Below are 22,370 nucleotides of genomic sequence, written 5' to 3' on the forward strand. Positions count from 1 at the left end.
GGAATGGAACGTGGAATGGAATGGAACGTGGAATGGAATGGAATGGAATGGAACGGAAGTGGAATGGAATGGAATGGAATGTGTAAGAGAATTAGGAACGGAACACGGAATAGAATGGAGTGGAATGTGGAATGGAATGGAATGGAATATGGAATGGAATGGAATGTGGAATGCAAGGGTATGGAATGTGGAATGAAATGGATTGCAGTGTGGAATGGAATGGAATGTGGAATGGAATCGAATGGAATGCAAGGTGAAATGGAATGGAATGGAATGGAATGCAATGTGGAGTGGAATAGAATGGTATAGAATGGAATGTGGAGTGGAATGGTATGCAATCTGGAATGGAATGGAAAGGAATGCGGAAAGGAATATGGAATGGAATGGAATGGAATGTGGAAAGGAATGTGGAAAGGAATGTGGAATGGAATGGAATGGAATGTGGAATGGAATGGAATGGAATGTGTAATGGAATGGAAAGTGCAATGGAAGGGAATGGAATGTGGAAAGGAATGGATTGCAACGTGGAATGGAATGGAATGTCGAATGGAATCGAATGGAATGGAATATGAAATGGAATGGAATGGAATTTGGACTGGAATGTGGAATGGAATGCAATGGAATTTGGAATGGAATGGAATGGAATGTGGAATGGAATGGAATGGAATATGGAATTGAATGGAATAGAATGGAATGTGGCATGCAATGGAAAGAATTGGAATGGAATGTGGAACGGAATGGAATGGAATGTGGAATGGAATGGAATGGAAGGACGAGTGGAATGGTATGTAATGAGGAATGGAATTTAGTGGAATGGGGAATGGAATATAGAATTGAATGGAATGGAACATGGAATGGAATGGAATGGAAAGCGGAATGGAATGAAATGGAAGGGAATGCGGAATGCAATGGAATGGAATGGAATGGAATGTGGAATGGAATGCAATGGAATGTGGAATGGAATATGGAATGGAATGTGGAATGGAATGTGGAATGCAATGGAATGGTTTGTGGAATCGAATGGAATGGAATGGAATGTGAAAAGGAATGGAATGGAATGTGGAATGCAGTGGAATGGAATGGAATGATTTGTGGAATGGAATGCAATGGAATGTTGATTGCAATTTGGAATGGAATGTGGAATGGAATGTGGAATGCAATGGAATGGACAGTGGAATGGAGTTGAATGGAATGGATTGTGAAAAGGATTGTAATGTAATGTGGAATTGAAAGTGGAATGAAATATGGAATGGAATGAAATGGAATTGAAAGTATTGTGGAATGGAATAGAATGGAATGTGGAATGCAATGGAATTTAATGGAATGGGATATGGAAAGGAGTGGAATTTGAAATGGAATGGAAAGGAGTGTGGAATGGAATGAAATGGAACGTGGAATTGAATGTGGAATGGAAAGGAATGGAACGTGGAATGGTATATGAAATGGAATGGAATGAAGTGTGGAATGGAACGTGGAATGGAACGTCTAATGGAAGGTGGAATGGAACGTGGAATGGAATTTGTATTGGAATGTGGAATGGAATGGAATGGAACGTGGAATGGAATGTGGGATGGAATGAAATGAAATGTGTAATGGAATGTGGAATGGAATAGAATGTAATGTGGACTGAAATGTAGAATGAAATGGAATGGACCGTGGAATGGAAAGTGGAATGGAATGGAATGGAATGTCTAATGGAACGTGGAATGGAATGGAATGGAAAGTGGAATGGAACTTGGAATGGAACGTGGAATGGAACGTGGAAAGGAATGTGGAAAGGAATGTGGAATGGAATGTAGAATGGAATGGAATGGAATGTGGAAGGGAATGGAATGGAATCTGGAATGCAATAGAATGGAATATGGAAAGGAACGTGGAATGGAATTGAATGGAATGCGGAATGGAACGGAACGGAATGGAATGTGGAATGGAATGGAATGGAATGTGGAATGGAATGTGGAATGGAATTGAATGGAATGCGGAATGGAATGGAAAGGAATAGGGAATGGAATGGAATGGAATTTGGAATGGAACGTTCCTTTCCACATTCCATTCCACATTCCATTCAACCTTCCATTCCCTTCCATTCCACATTCAATTCCAGTTTCCATTCCACATTCCATTGCATTCCATTTCACGTTCCATTCCAAGTTCCATTCCACTCCATTCCACGTTCCATTCGAAGTTCCATTCCACTCCATTCCACGTTCCTTTCCACATTCCATTCCTCTTTCCATTCCAAACCATCCTACTTTCCATTCCATTCCATTCCACATTCCTTTCCATTCATTTCCACATTCAATTGGACATTCCATTCCATCTTCCATTCCATTCCTTTCTATTCCACATTCCATTCCATTCCATTCCACTTTCCATTGCATTATATTTCGCATTCCATTCCAAATTACACTACATTCCATTCCATTCGACATTCCATTCCATTCCATTCCACATTCCATTCACTTCCATTCCACATTCCATTCCAAGTTCCACTCCACATTGCATTCCACTTTCAATTGCACGTTGCATTCCACGTTCCATTCCCTTCCATTCCACATTCCATTCCATTGCATTCCACTTTCCATTACACGTTCGATTCCACATTGCATTCCTCGTTTCATTCCGCGTTCCATTCCACGTTCCCTTTCTTTCCACTCCACATTCCATTCCATTGCCTTACACATTCCATTCCTTTCCATTCCATTCCATTGCACAATCCATTCCACATTCCATTCCCTTCCATTACACATTCCATTCTATTCCATTCCACATTTCATTCCACGTTACGTTCCAAGTTCCATTGCACGTTCCATTCCAATACATTCCACATTCCATTCCACATTGCATTCCATTCCAGACCATATTCCATTCCACATTCCATACATTCCATTTAAACATTCCATTCCATTCGATTCCACATTGCATTCCGCATTCCTTTCCGTTTCACACTGCATTCCACATTTCATTACACATTCCATTCCATTCCATCCCACATTCCATTCCACATTCCAATCCTTTCCATTCCACATTCCATTCCACGTTCCATTCCACATTCCATTCCATTCCATTCCACTTTGCATTCCAACTTCCATTCCATATTCCATACCATTCCATTGCACATTACATTCCACAATCTATTCCATTCAATTCCCCATTCAATTCCACGTTGCTTTCCACGTTCCATTTCACATTCTATTTCATGTTTCTTTCCTGTCCATTCCACATTGCATTCCACATTCCATTCCACATTCCATACCATTCCATTGCACATTCCATTTCACAGTCCATTCGATTCAGTTCCACATTCAATTCCACGTTCCGTTCCACATTCAATTCCACTTTCCATTCCACCTTCTATTTCACTTTCCATTCTATTCCATTCCATTTCATTTCACATTCTGATCCATTCCATTCCACATTCCATTCCATTCCATTCCACAATCCATTCCATTCAATTCCACATTCCATTCCACATTGCATTCCACATTCCATTCCATTCCATTCTATTACAGTTTCCATTCCATTCCATTCCACTTTCCATTCCACATTGTATTCCACATTCCATTCCACGTTCCATTCCGTTCCATTCCATTCCACATTCTATTCCATTCAATTCCGCATTCCATTAGAGTCCATTCCATTCCATTCCACATTCCATTCCATTCCATTCCATTCCATTCCACATTCCAATCCATTCCAATCCATTCCACATTCCATACCATTCTATTTCACATTAAATTCCATTCCATTTCACATTGCATTCCACGTTGCATTCCACGTTCTATTCCATGTTCCATTCTTCATTTCATTCCTTTGCATTGCACACTCCATTCCATGCCATTACACATCCCATTCCATTCCATTCCACATTTCATTAATCGTTTGATTCCATTCCATTCCACGTTCCATTCCACGTTCCATTCCACATTCCATTCCATTCCATTCCATATTCCATTCTACGTTACATTCCACTTTCCATTCCATATTCCATTCCGCAATCCATTCCTTTCCATTCCACGTTACATTCCACATTCCATTGCACATTCAATTCAACATTCCATTCCACATTCCATTGAACATTCCATTAAACATTCCATTCCATTCCATTCCACATAGTGGTCCATTCCAGTTCACATTCCATTCCACATTCCATTCCATTCCATTTAAACATTCCATTCCATTGCACATTCCATTCCATTCCACATTCCGTTCCATTCAATTCCACATTCCATTCCACATTGCATTCCACATTCCATTCCATTCTATTACACTTTCCATTCCATTCCATTCCACTTTCTATTCCACATTTCATTCCACATTCCATTCCACGTTCCATTCCATTCCATTCCATTCCACATTCTATTCCATTCAATTCTGCATTCCATTAGAGTCCATTCCATTCCATTCCACATTCCATTCCATTCCATTCCATTCCACATTCCAATCCATTCCATTCCATTCCACATTCAATTCCATTGAATTCCACCTCCCATTCCATATTTAATTCCACATTGCATTCCACATTCCAGTCCGTTCGTTTACATTTTCCATTCCACGTTCCATTCCACATTCCATTCCACAATAAATTCCATTCTATTACATTCTATTCCACATTCCATTCAAATTTCCATTCCACATTCCATTCCACAATTCAATAGACTCCATTCTACCGTCCATTCCACATTACTTTCCATTCCACTCCACATTCCATTCCATATTCCATTCCAGTTTCCATTCGATTCCTTTCCACATTCCATTCCACATTCCATTCCATTGTATTCAACGTTGCATTCCATTCTAACCGACATTGCATTCCAAGTTCCATTCCAGATATCATTCCACCTTCCATTCCATTCCATTCCACATTCCATTCCATTCCATTCCGTATTCCAATCCACATTCCATTTCACTTTCCATTCCCTTCCATTCCACATTCCATTCCATTCCTTTCCACATTACAAATTTTCCACATTTCATTCCACATTCCATTCCACGTTCCATTCCATTACCTTCGACAGTCTGTTCCACATTCCATTCCATGTCCCATTCCATTCCATTCCACGTTCCCTTCCGCTTTCCATTTAATGCCTTTTAACGTTCCATTCCAATCCATTCCACTTTCCATTCCACATTGTATTCCACATTCCATCCCACGTTTCATTCCACATTCCATTCCATTCCATTCCAAATTGCATTCCACAGTCCATTCAACGTTCCGTTCCACAATCCATTTTGTTCCATTCCACATTCCATTCCACACTCCATTCCACATTCCATTCCACATTCCGTTCCATTCCTTTCTACATTCCATTCCACATCCTACTCCATATTCCATTCCGTTCCATTCCACATTCCATTGCATTCCCTGCCACATTCCTTTCCATATTCAAATCCATTCCATTCCACATTCCATTCAATTCCATTCCACATCCCATTCCACAGAATCTTCCACATTCCTTTCCACATTCGATTCGATTCCATTCCATTCCACATTCTATAACACATTCTATTTCGAATTCCATTCCACTCCATTCCATGTTCCCTTCCACATTCTATTCCACATTCCATTGCATTCCATTCAACATTCCATTCCACATTCAATTTCACATTCCATTACACATTCCATTCCATTCCATTCCACATTCAATTCCATTCCATTCCATTCCACATTCCATACCACGTTCCATACCACTTTCCAGTAAACTTTCCATTCCACGTTCCATTCCGTTCCATTCCACATTCCGTTCCTTTCCATTCCATTCCACTTTCCGTTCCACATTTCATTCCATTCCATTCCACATTCCAGTACACATTCCATTCCACATTCCATTGCATTCCATTCCACATTCCTTTCCACATTCCATTCCATTTCACATTCCAGTCCACAATCCGTACCACATTCAATTCCACTTTCCATACCACATTCCTTTCCATTCCATTCCACATTCCATTCCATTCCATTCCACATTCCAATCCATTACATTCCACATTCCATTCCATTATATTCCACATTTCATTCCACATTCCATTGCACTTTGCATTCCATTTAATTTCACTTTCCATTCCGCGTTCCATTGGACGTTCCATTCTACTGTCCATTCCAAGTTCCTGACCATTCCATTCCACGTTGCATTCCATGTTCCATTCCATTCCATTCCACATTCCATTCCATTCCATTGCATATTCCATTCTATTCCTTTCCACTTTCTATTCCATTCCATTCCACGTTCTCTTTCACTTTGCGTTACGTTTTCCATTCCACGTTCCACTCCATTCCATTCCACGTTCCATTCCATTCAATTCCACTTTCCATTTCATACCATTCCATGTTCCATTCAACATTCCATTTCACATTGCATTCCACCTTCCATTCCAATCCATTCCATTCCATTCCACATTACGTTCCATTCCATTCCACTTCCAGTTCCATTCAATTCCACATTCCATTCCATTCCATTCCATTCCATTCCAAGTTCCCTTCCATACCATTACGCATTCCTTTCCATTCTATTAAATTCCACATTCCATTCCTTTCCATTCCTTTTCATTCCAAATTCCACACCATTGCTTTCCATTCCACATTGCATTCCTTTCCATTCCATATTCCACTCCATTCCTTTGCATATTCCATTCCATTCCTTGCCATTCCATTCCACATTCCGTTCCACATTTCCTTCCGTTCCATTCCAAAGTCCATTTCACATTCCATTCCATTCCATTCCACATTCCATTCCACATTCCATTCCATTTCATTCAAAATTCCATTCCACATGGCATTCCACATTCCCTTTCACATTCCACTCCATTCCTTTCCACATTCCATTCCACATTCCATTCCATTCCATACCAATTCCCATACCACATTCCATTCCTCATTCCATTCCATTCCATTCCAGATTCCATACCACAATCCATTCCATTGCATTCCACGTTCCATTCCATTACATTACACATTCCATTCCGCATTCCATTCCACGTTCCATTCCATTGCATTCCATGTTACTTTCCACTTTCCATTCCATTCCTTTCAACTTTCCATTCCACGTTACATTGCACATTCCATTCCACATTCCATTCCAAATTCCATTCCACATTCCATTGTACGTTCCATTCCATTCTATTCCACGATCCATTCCACATTCCATTCCATTCCATTTCACTTTCCATTCTACATTCCATTCCACGTTCCATTCCTCTTCCCATTCTTTTCTATTCCATGTACCATTCCACATTGCATTCCATTCCACGTTCCATTTCACATTCCATTCCTCATTCCATTCCACATTGCACTCCGTTCTATTCCACATGCCACTCCACAATCCATTCCACCGTCAATTCCACATTCTATTCCATTTCATTCCTCATTCCATGCCAATCCATTCCACATTCCATTGAATTCCATTCCACATTACATTCCACTTTCCATTCCCTTCCATTCCATATTTCATTCCACATTCCATTCCGTTCCTTTCCACATTCTATTCCACATTCCTATCCATTCCATTCCACTTTCCATTCCATTCCGTTCCACATTCTATTCCACATTCCATTCCATGTTCCATTCGATTCCATTCCACGCTACATTCACCTTCCATTCCACATTCCATTCCACGTTCCATTCCACGATCCATTCCATTCCATTCCACGTTCCATTCCATGTTCCACTCCACAATTCATTCCACTTTTCATTAAACATTCCGTTCCACATTCCATTGCGTTCCATTACAGATTGGATTCCATTGCATTCCACATTCCATTCCATTCCAATTAAACCTTCCAATCCATTCCATTCCACATTCCATTCAACCTTGCATTCCATTCCACATTTCATTCCACATTCTATTCCAAACTCCATTCCGTACCATTCCACATTCCATTACTTTCCATTCCACGTTCCATTCCACATTACATTCCAAATTCATTTCCACATTGCATTCCACATTCCATTCGATTCCATTCCACATTCCAATCCACATTCCATTCCGTTGCCTTCCACATTCCCTTCCGTTGCCTTCCACATTCCCTTCCACATTCCCTTCCACATTCCATTCCACATTCCATTCCGCATTCCATTCCATTCCATTCCACATTCCATTCTACGTTCCATTCCACATTCTATTCCACGTTCCATTCCATGTTCCATTCCATTTCATTCCACGTTCCATTCCACTTTCCATTCCATTCTCTTACACGTTACATTCCACATTCCATTGTACATTCCATTCCAACTTCCATTCCACATTACATTTCACATGACATTCCACTATACATTCCACATTCCCTTCCAATCAAGTTCCATTCCACATTGCATGCCATTCCATTCCATGTTCCATTTCACATTCCATTCCACATTCCATTCCACGTTTCAGTGCACATTCCATTCTACGTTACATTAGACATTCCATTCCACGTTCCATTACACGCCCCGTTCCATGTTCCATTCCATTCAATTCCACGTTCCATTCCACGTTTCATTACGCATTCCATTCCACTTTCCCTTCCACATTCCATTCCACATTCCATTCTACATTCCATTCCATTGCATTCCGCATTCCATACCGTTCCATTCCACATTCCAATTCACTTTCCTTTCCATTCCATTCCACATTCCGTTCCATTCCGTTACACATTCCATTCCATTCCATTCCACATTCCATTCCATTCCATTACACTTTCCATCCCACTTTCCATTCCATTCCATTCCACATTCAATTCCACTTTCCATTCCATTCCATTCCATTTGATTCCACATTCCATTCCATTCCATTCCACATTCCATTCCATTGCATTCCATTAAATTCCACTTTCCATTCCATTCCATTACACTTTCCATTCCATTCCATTCCAACTTCCATTCCATTCCATTCCACCTTCCATTCCATTTCATTCTATTCCATTCCATCCCATGTTCCATTCCATTGATTTCCACATTGCGTTCCATTCCGTTCCATTCCACATTCTATTCCATTCTATTTCGCATTCCATTACATTCCATACTGCATTCCATTACATTTCAATCCATTCCTTGTAATTTCATCCCACATTGCATTCCACACCATTCCATTACACCTTTCATTCCATTCCATTCCATTCCATTCCATTTCACATTCCATTCCATGTTCCATTCCTCTTTCCATTCCATGTTCCATTCCACGTTCCATGTTACATTCCATTCCAGTCCTTTCCACTTTCCACTCCATTGCATTCCACGTTCCATTTCACTCCATTACACATTCCATTCCCCATTCCATTTCACCTTCCATTCCACATTCCATTTCGCATTGCATTGCATTCCATTCCTTTCCATTGCGCATTATATTCCATTCCAAACCGTATTCCATTCCATTCCATTCCACGTTTCATTCCATTCCACATTCCATTCCATTTCGCTTCCCTTTCCATTCCATTCCACATTCCATTACATTCGATTCCATATTCCATTCCTCAATCTATTCCATTCCATTCCACATTCCATTCCACATTCCATTCAAAATTTCATTCCACATTCCATTCCATTCCATTCCATTCCACATTTAATTCCACGATCCACTCTATTCCTCATTTCATTCCACATTCCATTTCATTCCATTCCATATTCCTTTGCACGTTCCATTCTATTCCATTCCACTTTCAATTCCATTCTGTTCCATTCCACATTCCATTCCACATTCCATTCCTTTCCATTCCACATTCCATTCCATTCCATTCCACATTCCATTCCCTTCCATTCCACATTCCATTCCATTCTATTCCATTCCAGTCCACATTCCATTCCACTTTTCATTCCATTCCATTGTACATTCAATTCAATTCCATTTCACATTCCATTCCATTCCATTTCACATTGCACTCCATTCCGCTCCACATTGCATTCCATTGCATTCCACATTGCATTCCATTTCATTCCATTCCAATCCACATTCCATGCCACATTCCATTCCATTCCATTGTACATTAAATTAAATTCAATTCCATTTCACATTCCATTGCATTCAATTTCCCATTGCATTCCTTTCCACTCCACATTGCATTCCATTTCATTCCACATTGCTTTCCATTCCATTCCATTCCACATTCCTTTCCATTCCATTCCAGATTCAATTCCATTCCATTCCACAGTCCAATACATTCTATTCCATTCCATATTCCATTCAATTCCATTCCACATTCCATTCCATTCCATAGCATTCAATTACACTTTCCATTCAACATTCAATTCCATTCCATGCCACATTCCATTATATTCCATTCCGCAGTAAATTCCTTTCCATTCCACATTGCATTCCATTCCATTCCATTTCTCATTCCATAACATTCCATTCCATACTCAATTCAATTCCATTCCACATTCCATTCCAATCCAGTCCGCATTCCATTCCATTCCATTCCGCATTCCATTCCATTGCATTCCAGATTCAATTCCGATTCATTCCACATTCCATTCCATTCCATTCCATTCCATTCCATTCCATTCCATTCCATTCCATTCCATTCCATATTACATTCCATTCCATTCCCTTCCTTTCCATATTTCATTCAATTCCATTCAACATTCCATTCCATTCCATACCATTCCATTACACATTCTGTTCAAAATTCCATTCCATTCCATGCCACTTTCCATTATATTACATTCTGCAGTAAATTCCATTCCATTCCATTTCATATTCCATTCCATTCCATTTCACATTCCATTCCATTCCATTCCACATTTAATTCAATTCCATTCCACATTCCATTCCATTGCTTTCCTCATTCCATTCAATTCCATTCCACATTCCATTCCATTCCATTCCACATTACATTTTATTCCATTCCGCATTGCCTTTCATTCCGTTCCATTCCACATCCCATTCCATTCTATTGCACATTCCATTCCACATTCCATTACTTTCAATTCCACATTCCATTCCATTCTATTTCACATTCCATTCCATACCATTTTCCATTCCGTGACACATTACATTTCACATTCGATTACATTCCTTACCACATTCCGTTCCATTCCATTCCACTTTCCATTTCACATTCCATTGAACATTACTTTCCACATTCCACATTGCATTCCGCATTCTGTTCCAGTCCATTCCACATTCCATTCCACATTCCATTCCTCATTCCCTTCCACATTCCACTGCATTCCATTCCACATTCCATTCCATATTCCCTACCACATTCCTTTGCATTCCATTCCACAATCAATTCAATTACCTTCCACATTTTATTCCACTTTACATTCCACTTTCCATTCCATTCCATTCCACGTTACATTCCACGTTCATTGGACATTCCCTTCCACAATCCATTTGACGTTGCTTTTCTTTCCATTCCATGTTTCATTCCAGGATCCAATGCATTCCATTCAAATTTACATTACATTCCATTCCGCATTCCAATCCATTCCTTTCCACTTTCCATTCCATTCCATTGCACGTTCCTTTCCACTTTTCATTCCACGTTCCATTCCATTCCATTCCACGTTCCATTCTTTTCCATTTCACGTTTCATTACATTCCATTCCACGTTCCTTTCCACATTCCATTTCACATTCCATTCCACCTTCCATTGCATTCTATTCCATTCCATTCCATTCCACAGTCCATTCCATTCCATTCCACTTCCCATTCCATTCAATTCTACATTCCATTCCATTGCCTTACATTCCATTCCAAATTCCATTCCATAACATTCTGCATTCCATTCCATTCCATATTCGATTCCATTGCATTCCACATTCCATTCTATTCAATTCCACATTCCATTCCATTCCATTCCTTTTCATTCCATATTCCACACCGTTCCATTCTATTCCACATTGAATTCCTTTCCATTCCACTTACCATTCCATTGCATTCCACATTGCATTCCTTTCCATTCCACATTCCTTTCAATTCCATTCCACATTCCACTCCATTTCATTCCTTTCCATTCCACGTTCCATTCCGCCTTCTATTACCTTGTATTCCACATTCCATTCCATTATATTCCACATTCCATTCCACTTTCCTTTCCAACTTCCATTCCATGATCCATTCCATTCCATTCCTTTCCACAGTCCATACCATTCCATTCCATTCCTTTCCGGATTCCATTCCATTCCATTGCACATTCTCTTCCACATTCCATTCCATACAATTACACATTCCATTCCATTCCATTCCATTCCAGATTCCATTCCTTTACATTCCACATTTCATTCCACATTCCATTCCACGTTCCATTCCAGATTGAATTACAAGTTCCTTTCCACATTCCATTCCACATTCCCTTCCACATTCCATTCCATTCCACATTTCATTCCACATTCCATACCACATTCTTTTCCATTTCATTACACATTCTGTTGCTTTACATTACACGTATCATTCCATTCCATTCCACGTTCCATTCAACTTACCATTGGACTTTCCATTCCACTTTCCATTCCACGTTCCATTCCATTCCATATTCCACTCCAAATTGTATTCCATTAAATTAAATGTTCCATTCCATTCCATTCCACGTTGCATTCCATTCCATTCCACGTTCGATTCCATTCCATTCCACTTTCCATTCCATTCCACCTTCCATTCCATTCCATTCCACATTCCATTTCACATTCCATACCACCTTCCGTTCCACTCCATTATTTCCAATCCACATTCCATTCCATTCAATTCCACTTCCCATTCCATTCAATTCCTCATTCCATTCCATTCCAATATATTCCATTCTATTCCTTTCCATTCCATATTCCATTCGACTCCATTTCACATTCCATTCCATTCCATTCCATTCCACGTTCCATTCCTTTCCATTCCATTCCACATTCCATAGAATTCCATTCCATTCCACATTCCATTCCACATTCCATTGAATTCCATTCCACATTCCATTCCATTCCATTCAACATTCCATTCCAGGTTCCATTCCATTCCATTCCGAATTCCATCCCATTCCAATCCATTCCATTCCTGATTCCTTTCCATACTGTTACACTTTCTATTTCACATTCCATTCACATTCCTTTTTACATTACATTCTATTCTGTTCCGTTCTGCTTTCCATTTCACGTTCCATTGCACATTCCATTCCATGTTCCATTCCATTCAATTCCACGTTCCATTCCACATTCCATTCCACGTTCCATTCCAGGTTCCATTCAAATTTCCATTCCATGTTCCATTCCAAGTTCCATTCCATTCCATTCCACGTTCCATTTCACATTGCATTCCACTTTCCAGTCCACATTCCATTCCACATTCCTTTCCACATTCCATTCCACATTCCATTCCACATTCCATTCCGTTCCGTTCCACATTCCATTCCACATTCCATTCCTCATTCCATTCCCCATTCCATTCCATCCCATTCCATCTTCCTTTCCACTTTCCAGTAGACTCCTTTCCACATTCCTTACCCCATTGTATTCCATTCCATTCCAACTTCAATTCCACATTCCATTCCTTTCCATTCCTCATTCCATTACATTCCTTTCCAGATTCCATTTCATTCCATTCCACATTACTTTCAATTCAATTCCATTCCGTTCCACATTCCATTCGATTGCATTCCACATTCCATTCCATACAATTCCACATTACATTACGTTAAATTCCACATTCCATTCCACATTCCATTCCACATTGCATTCCATTCCACTCCACATTCCTTTCCACATTCCATAGGACATTGTATTCTTCAATCCATTCCATTCCATTCGACATTCATTTCCATCCCATTCCACATTTCATTCCACATTCCATTCCATTCCATTCCATTACATTCCATAAGCCATTCCACACCATTCTATATTGCATTTCACATTCCATTCCACATTCTATTTCACATTCCATTCCACATTCCTTTCCATTCAATTCCACATTCCATTCCACATTTCATTCCATTCCATTCCACTCCACATTCCATTCCACATTCCATTTCATTGCATTCAACATTGCATTCCATTGCATCTGACATTCCATTCCACTTTCCATTCCACATTTCATTCCACTTTCCATTCCATAACATTCCACGTTCCATTCCATTCCATTCCACATTCCAATCCACATTCAATTTCACCTTCTATTCCCCATTCCATTCCGCTCCTTTCCACATTCCAATCCTTTCCACATTCCATTCCACTTTCCATTACACTGCATTCCACGTTCTATTCCACGTTCTATGCCATGTTCCATTCCATTCCATTCCACGTTGAATTCCACATTCCATTCCATTTCATTTAGCATTCCATTCCAATCCATTCCACTTTCCATTCCACATTCCTTTCCACATTCCATACCACATTCCATTTGACATTCCATTCTGTTCCATTCCACATTCCACTCCACATTCCATTCCACATTCCATTCCACATTTCATTCTGTTCCATTCCCCATTCCATTCCACACTGCATTCCACATTCCATTCCACATTCCGTTCCGTTGCTTTTCACATTCCATTCCACATTCTATTCCACTTTCCATTGCGTTACTTTCCACATTGCATTGCATTCCCTTCCACATTCCTTTCCGCATTAAAATCCATTCCATAATACATTCAATTCCTTCTATTCCACGTTCCATTCCACATTCCATTCCACATTCCATTCCACAATTAATTCCTTTCCGCATTAAAATCCATTCCATAGCACATTCAATTCCTTCTATTCCACGTTCCATTCTACATTCCATTCCACATTCCATTCCACAATTCATTCCTTTCCTTTCAAAATTCTATTCCACATTCCATTTCACATTTCATTACACATTCCAATCCATTCCATTCGATATTCAATTCCATTTCATTCCACATTCCATTCCACGTTCCTTTCACTTTCCATTACACTTTCCATTCCACGTTCCTTTCCATTCATTTCTACATTCTTTTCCACATTCCAATGCATTGCACACAACTTTCCATGCCACTCTCCATTCCACATAACATTCCTTTCCATTCCACATTCCATTCTACATTCCATTCCCCATTTCACCGCATTCCATTCCACATTCCATTCCATTCCATTACACAATCCCTTCCACAATCCATTCCACATTCCATTCCACATTCCATTCCATTCCATTCCATATTCCATTCCATTCTATCTGACATTCAATTCCATGTTCCATTGCACTTTCCGTTCCACGTTCCGTTCCATTCCAATCCATGTTCCATTCTGTTCATTCCACATTTCACTCCGCCTTCCATTTCGCATTCCATTCGGCATTCCATTACACATTCCCTTGCATTCCATTCCCCATTCCATTCCATTCCATTCCACCTTCCATTCCATTCCTTTCCATATTCCAATCTTTTCCGCATTCCATTCCACATTCCTTTCCACATTCCATTCCAATCCATTCCACGTGGCATTCCATGATCCATTCTGTGTTCCATTCCATTCCACTCCACGTTCCGCTCCACATTCCATTGCATTCCATTTCACGTTCCCTTCCACAATTCCATTACTAATTCCATTCCTCTTTCCATTCCATTCCATTCTGCATTTGATTCCACTCTCCACTCCACATTACATTCCACATTCCAATCCCTTCCATTCCACATTCCATTCCGCATTCCACTCCACATTTCATTCCACAATGCATTCCACTCCATTTCAGATTCCATTCCATTCCACTCCACATTCCATTCACTTTGCATTACACGTTCCATTCCATATTCTCTTTCATGTTCCATTCCATTCCATACCACGTTGTTTCCACGTTTCATTCCATTCCGTTCCAGGTTCCATTCCATTCCATTCCATCTTCCATTCCACTTTCCAGTCCACTCCTTTTCACATTCCTTACCACATTCCATTCCATTCCATTCCAACTTCAATTCCACATTACATTCCTTGCCTTTCCACATTCCATTCCATTCCTTTCCACATTCCATTCCATTCCATTCCACATTCCTTTCAATTGCATTCCATTCCATTCCACATTCCATTCGATTGCATTCCAAATTCCATTGCATACAATTCCACGTTACATTACATTCCTTTCCACATTCCATTTCACATTCCATTCCATTCGACATTCCACTCCACATTCCATTCCATTCCATTCCACATTGCTTTCCACATTCCTTTAAACATTCTATTCTTAAATCCATTCCATTCCATTCGACATTCAACTCCATCCCATTCCACATTCCATTCCATATTCCATTACATTCAATTCCATATTCCATTCCACACGGTTCTATATTGCATTCCACATTCCATTCCACATTCTATTTCACATTCCATTTCACGTTCCATTCCGTTCCATTCTACATTCCATTCCACATTTCTTTTCAATCCATTCCACTCCACATTCCATTCCACATTCCTTTACACATTCCATTTTACATTCCATTCCACATTTCATTCCATTCCATTCCACTCCACAATCCATTCCACATTCCCTTCCATTGCATTCAACATTGCATTCCATTGCATGCGACATTCCATTCCACTTTCCATTCCACATTTCATTCCACTTTCCATTCCATACCATTCCATGTTTCATTCCGTTCCGTTACACATTCCAATCCACATTCCATTTCACCTTCCATTCCCTTCTATTCCCCATTCTATTCCATTCATTTCCACATTCCAATCTTTTCCACATTCCATTCCACATTCCATTCCACGTTGCATTACATTGCATTTCACTTTACATTCCACATTCCATTCCATGTTCCGTTCCATTCCATTCCACGATCAATTCCACATTCCATTCCATTTCATTTAGCGTTCCATTCCAATCCATTCCACTTTCCATTCCACATTCCATTCCACATTCCATACCACATTCCACTCGACATTCCATTCTGTTAAATTCCACATTCCACTCCACACTCCATTCCACTTTCCATTCCACATTTCCTTCCGTTACATTTCGCATTCCATTTCACACTCCATTCCACATTCCATTACACATTCCATTCCATTGCTTTTCACATTCCATTTCACATTCTATTCCACAATCCATTGCGTTACATTCTACATTGTATTGCACTCCCTTCCACATTCCTTTCCGCTTTAAAGTCCATTCCTTTGCACATTCAATTCCATTCCATTCCACATTCCATTCCACTTTCCATTCCATGTTCCATTCCACAATCCATTCCTTTCCATTCAAAATTCCATTCCACATTCCATTTCACATTCCATTACACATTCCAATCCATTCGATTCCACATTCAATTCCATTTCATTCCACATTCCATTCCACGTTCCATTCACTTTCCATTAGACTTTCCATTCCACTTTACTTTCAATTCATTTCTACATTCTTTTCCGCATTCCAATCTATTGCATTCAACTTTCCATGCCACAGTTCATTCTCATTCCATTCCTTCCCATTCCACATTACATTCTATATTCCATTCCCCATTCCACTGCATTCCATTCCACATTCCATTCCACATTCCATTCCATTGCATTACACAGACCATTCCACAATCCATTCCACATTCCATTCCACATTCCATTCCATTCCATCCGACATTCAATTCCACGTTCCATTCCACTTTCCATTCCACCTTCCATTCCATTCCATTCCATGTTCCATTCTGTTCCATTCCACATTTCATTCCGCTTTCCATTTCGCATTCCATTCGACATTCCGTTATATATTCCTTGGCATTAAATTCCCCATTCCATTCCAATCCATTCCAACTTTCATTCTATTCCTTTCCATATTATAATCCTTCCGCATTCCATTCCACATTCCTTTCCATGTTCCATTCCATTCCATTCCACGTTGCATTACATGATCCATTATGTGTTCCATTCCATTCCATTCCACGTTCCGCTCCACATTCCATTCCATTCCATTTCACCTTCCATTCCACAATTCCATTACAGTTTCCACTCCTCTTTCCATTCCGTTCCATTCCACATTCCATTACATTTTATTTCATTCCACATTCAATTCTTTCCATTCCAAGTTACATTCCACGTTCCTGTCCACATTCCTTTCCAAGTTCCATTCCACGTTGCATTGCATTCCATTCCACATTGCATTCCATGTTGCATTCCGCATTCCAGTACACATTCCATTACACGTTCCATTCCATTCCATTCTACGATCCATTCCACATTACATTACATTCCATTCCACTTTCCATTCCGCATTACACTGCACATTCCGTTCCAAGTTCCATTCCACATTCCATTCCACTTCCCATTCCTTTCCATTCCATGTTCCATTTCATTCCATTCCATGATCCATTTCATTTCATTCCACATTCCATTATACATTCCATTTCACATTCCATTCCACATTCCATTCCATTCCAATCCACATTGCATTACATTCCATTCCATGATCCATTCTGTTCCACATTCCATTACATTCCATTCCACATTCCATTTCATTGCATTGCACATTCCATTCCACATTGCATTAAAATCCTTTCCATTGCATTGCACATTCCATTCCACATTGCATTACAATCCATTCCATTCCACTTTGCATTCCACATTCCATTCCACATTCCATTCCCCATTCCATTGCATTCCATTCCGCATTCCATACTATTCTCTCCCATTCCACATTGCATTCCATTCCATTGCACATTCCATTTCACTCCATTCCATTCCACATTGCATTCGAAATTGCATTCCACATTCCATTACATTCCTTTCCACATTCCTTTCCATTCCATTCCACATTCAGTTCCATTCCATTCCACATACCATTCAAATTTCCATTTCGTTCCATTCCACATTCCATTCCATTCCATTACACATTCCATTCCATTCAATTCCACATCCCATAATTTTCCATTCCACATTCCATTCCATGTCCCATTCTACGTTCCATTTCACTTTCCATTGCATGTTTCATTCCACTCTATTCCACATTCCATTCCACTCCATCCCACTTTCCATTCCACAACATGCAATTCCATTCCACATTTCATAACGTTCCATTTCATTCCACATTCCCTTCCTTTCCATTACACATTCCATTGAATTCCAAAGGAAAGTGGAATGGAATGGATTGGAATATGGAATGGAATTGATTGCAATGTGGATTGGAATGGAATATGGAATGCAACGTTGAATGGAATGGAATGGAACATGGAATGGAATGGCTTGGAACGTGGATTGGAATGTAATTGAAGTTGGAATGGAATGGAATGAAATGTGGAATTGAATGAAATTGAATGTGGAATGCAATGAGAGATGGAATGAAAGGGAGAATTGAATGAAATTGAATGTGGAATGGAATGAGGAATGGAATGCAATGGAATGTGAAATGGAACGTGTAATGGAACTTGGAATGGAATGTGGAATGGAAAGTTGAATGGAATGGAAGGGAAAGTGGAAAGGAATGGAAAGGAAAGGAAAATGGAATGGACTGGTATGGAATGGAATGGAATGTGGAATGGAATGTGGAATGGAATGTGCAATGGAATGGAATTGAATGTGGAATGGAAAGTCTTATGGAGTGGAATGGAATGTGGAAAGTAATGTGGAATGGAAAGGAATTGAATGTGGAATGGAATGTCTAATGGAGTGGAATGGAATGGAATGGAATTGAATGTGGAATGGAATGCAATGGAATGTGGAATACAATGTGGAATGGAATTTGGAATGGAATGTAATGGAATGTGGAATTGAATATGGAATGGAATTGAATGTGCAATCGAATGTGAAGTGGATTGGAATGGAATGCGGAATTCAATGTGGAATGATATGCAATGGAATGTGCAATGGAAAGGAATGGAATGTGGAATGGAAAGTGGAATGGAATGGAATGGAATGTGGGATGGAATTGAATGGAATATGGGATGGAATGCAGAATGGAATGGAAGGGAATGGAATGGAATGTGGAATACAATGGAATGGAATGTGGAATGGAATGGAAAGGAATGTGGAATTGAATGTGGAAATGAATGGAATGGCCCGGAACTGAATGTGGAATGGAGTGAGGAATGGAATGGAATGGAATGGAATGTGGAATGGAATTGAATGGAATGTGGAATGAAATGCGGATTGTAATGGAATGGAATGGCATGGAAATCTCAGTGGAATGGAATGAGGAATGGAATGCTTAGGAAAGTGTAATGGAATGTGGAATGGAATGCAATGTCATGGAATGGAATGTGGAATGGAATGGAATGTGTAATGAAACGGGGAATGGAATGTGGAATGGATTGTTTAATGGAATCGGAAGAAATGGATTAGAAGGTCGAATGGAATGGAAAGGATTGTGTACTGGAATGGAGTGGAAAGTGAAATGGAACATGGAATGGAATGTGGAGTGGAATGGAATGGAGTGCAGAATGGAATGGAATTCAGAATGAAATGGAATGGAATGGAAAGGAATTTGGAATGGAATGGATTTGAATGTGGAATGGAATGTAATTGAATGTGGACTGGAATGGAATGGAATGTGCAATGGAATCCGGGATGGAATGGAATGGAATTTGGAATGGAATGGCATCGATTCTGGAATGCAAGGCAATGGAACTGAATGTGGAATTGAATGGTATGGAATGGAAAGTGGAATGGAATGGAATGCAATGGAATGTAATGGAATAGAAAGGAATATTGAATGAAATGGAATGGAATGTGGAATGGAATGTGGAATGGAATGGAATGGAATATGCAATGGAGTGTGGAATGTTATGGAATGGAATGGAATGGAATGGAATGGAATGTGAAGAGGAATGGAAGGGAACGTGGAATGGAAAACCTTATGGAATGGAATGCTTGCAATGTGGAATGAAGTGGAATGGAATGGTATGGAATGGAATAGAATGGAGTGGAATGGAAAGGAAAGTGGAATGGAATAGAATGGAAAGTGGAATGGAATTTGAAATGGAATAGAATGGAAAGTGGAATGGAATGTGGAATGGGTTGGAATGGAAGGTGGAATGGAATGTGATGGAATGTGGAATGGAATGGAATTGGATAGATTGGAATAGAAAGGAATGTGGAATGTAAGGGAATGGAATGTGTAATGGAATGTGGAATGGAAAGGAGTTGAAATTGGAAAGGGATGGAATGGAATGTGGAATGCAATGGAATGTAATGTCGAATGGAATGGAATGGAATGTAGACTGGAATGGAATGGAATGGAATAGAATGTGCAATGGAAAGGAATGGAATGTGGAAAGGCATGGAATGCAATGTGGAATGGAACGTGGATTGGAATGGAATGCAATGGAATGTGGAATGGAATGGAATGGAATGGAATGTGGAATGAAATGGAATGGAATGGAATGGAATGCAGAATGGAATGGAATGGAATGTGGAATGGAAAGTGGAATGGAATGTGGAATTGAATAGAATGGATTGGAATTTGGACTGGAATGGAATGGAATGGAATGGAATGTGCAATGGAATGGAGTGGAACGTGGAATGGCAAGGAATGGAATGTGGAATGGGACGTGGAATTGAATGGAATGGAATGGAAAGTAGAATGGAATGGAATGCAATGGAATGTGGAATGGAATTGAATGGCATGCAATGTGGAATGGAATGTGCAATGGAATGTGTAATGGAATGTATAATGGAATGTGGAATGGAATGTGGAATTGAATGTAGAATGGAATGGAATGGGATATGGAATTGAATGTAATTTAATGAAATGTGGAAAGGAATGAGGAATGCAATGGAAGGAAATTGTATGTAATGTAGTATGGAATGTGGAAAGGAACTTGGAATGGAACGTGGAATGGAAAGTGGAATGGAATGGAATGGAAACTGGAATGGAATGGAATTGAATGATGAATGGAATGGAATGGAATGGAATGTGGAATGCAATAGAATGTGGAATGGAATGGAGTGGAATTTGGAATAGAACGTGCAATGGAATGGAAAGGAATGTGGAAGGGAATGGAATAAAATGGAAAGATGAATGGAATGTGGAATGGAATATGGAATGTAATGGAAAGGAACGTTGAATGGAACTTGGAATGGAATGGAATACAATGAGGAATGGAAAGGAATAGAATGGAATTCGGAATGGAATGTGGAATGGAATGTGTAATGTAATGGAATGGAATGTGGAATAGAATGGAATTGAAAGGGAACATGGAATGGAACTTGGAATGGAACGTGGAATGGAATGGATTGGAATGTGGAATGGAATAGAATGCAATGGATGGGAATGTGGAATGGAATGTGGAAGGGAATGTAATGGAATGTAGAATGGAATTTGAAATGGAATGGAATGTGGAACGGAATGGAATGGCATGTGGAAAGGTAAGTGGAATGGAATGGAATGGAATGTAGAACGGAATGTTTAATGGAATGGAATGGAATAGAATGTGGAATGGAATGCAGAATGGAATGGGGAATGGAATGGAATGTAGAATGGAAAGTGGAATAGAATGGAATTTGAAGTGGAATGTAATGTAATGGAACGGAATTTGGAATGGAA

Source organism: Pongo pygmaeus, chromosome 13 (genome assembly GCF_028885625.2).
Source record: "Pongo pygmaeus isolate AG05252 chromosome 13, NHGRI_mPonPyg2-v2.0_pri, whole genome shotgun sequence".
NCBI classification, from domain to species: Eukaryota; Metazoa; Chordata; class Mammalia; order Primates; family Hominidae; genus Pongo; species Pongo pygmaeus.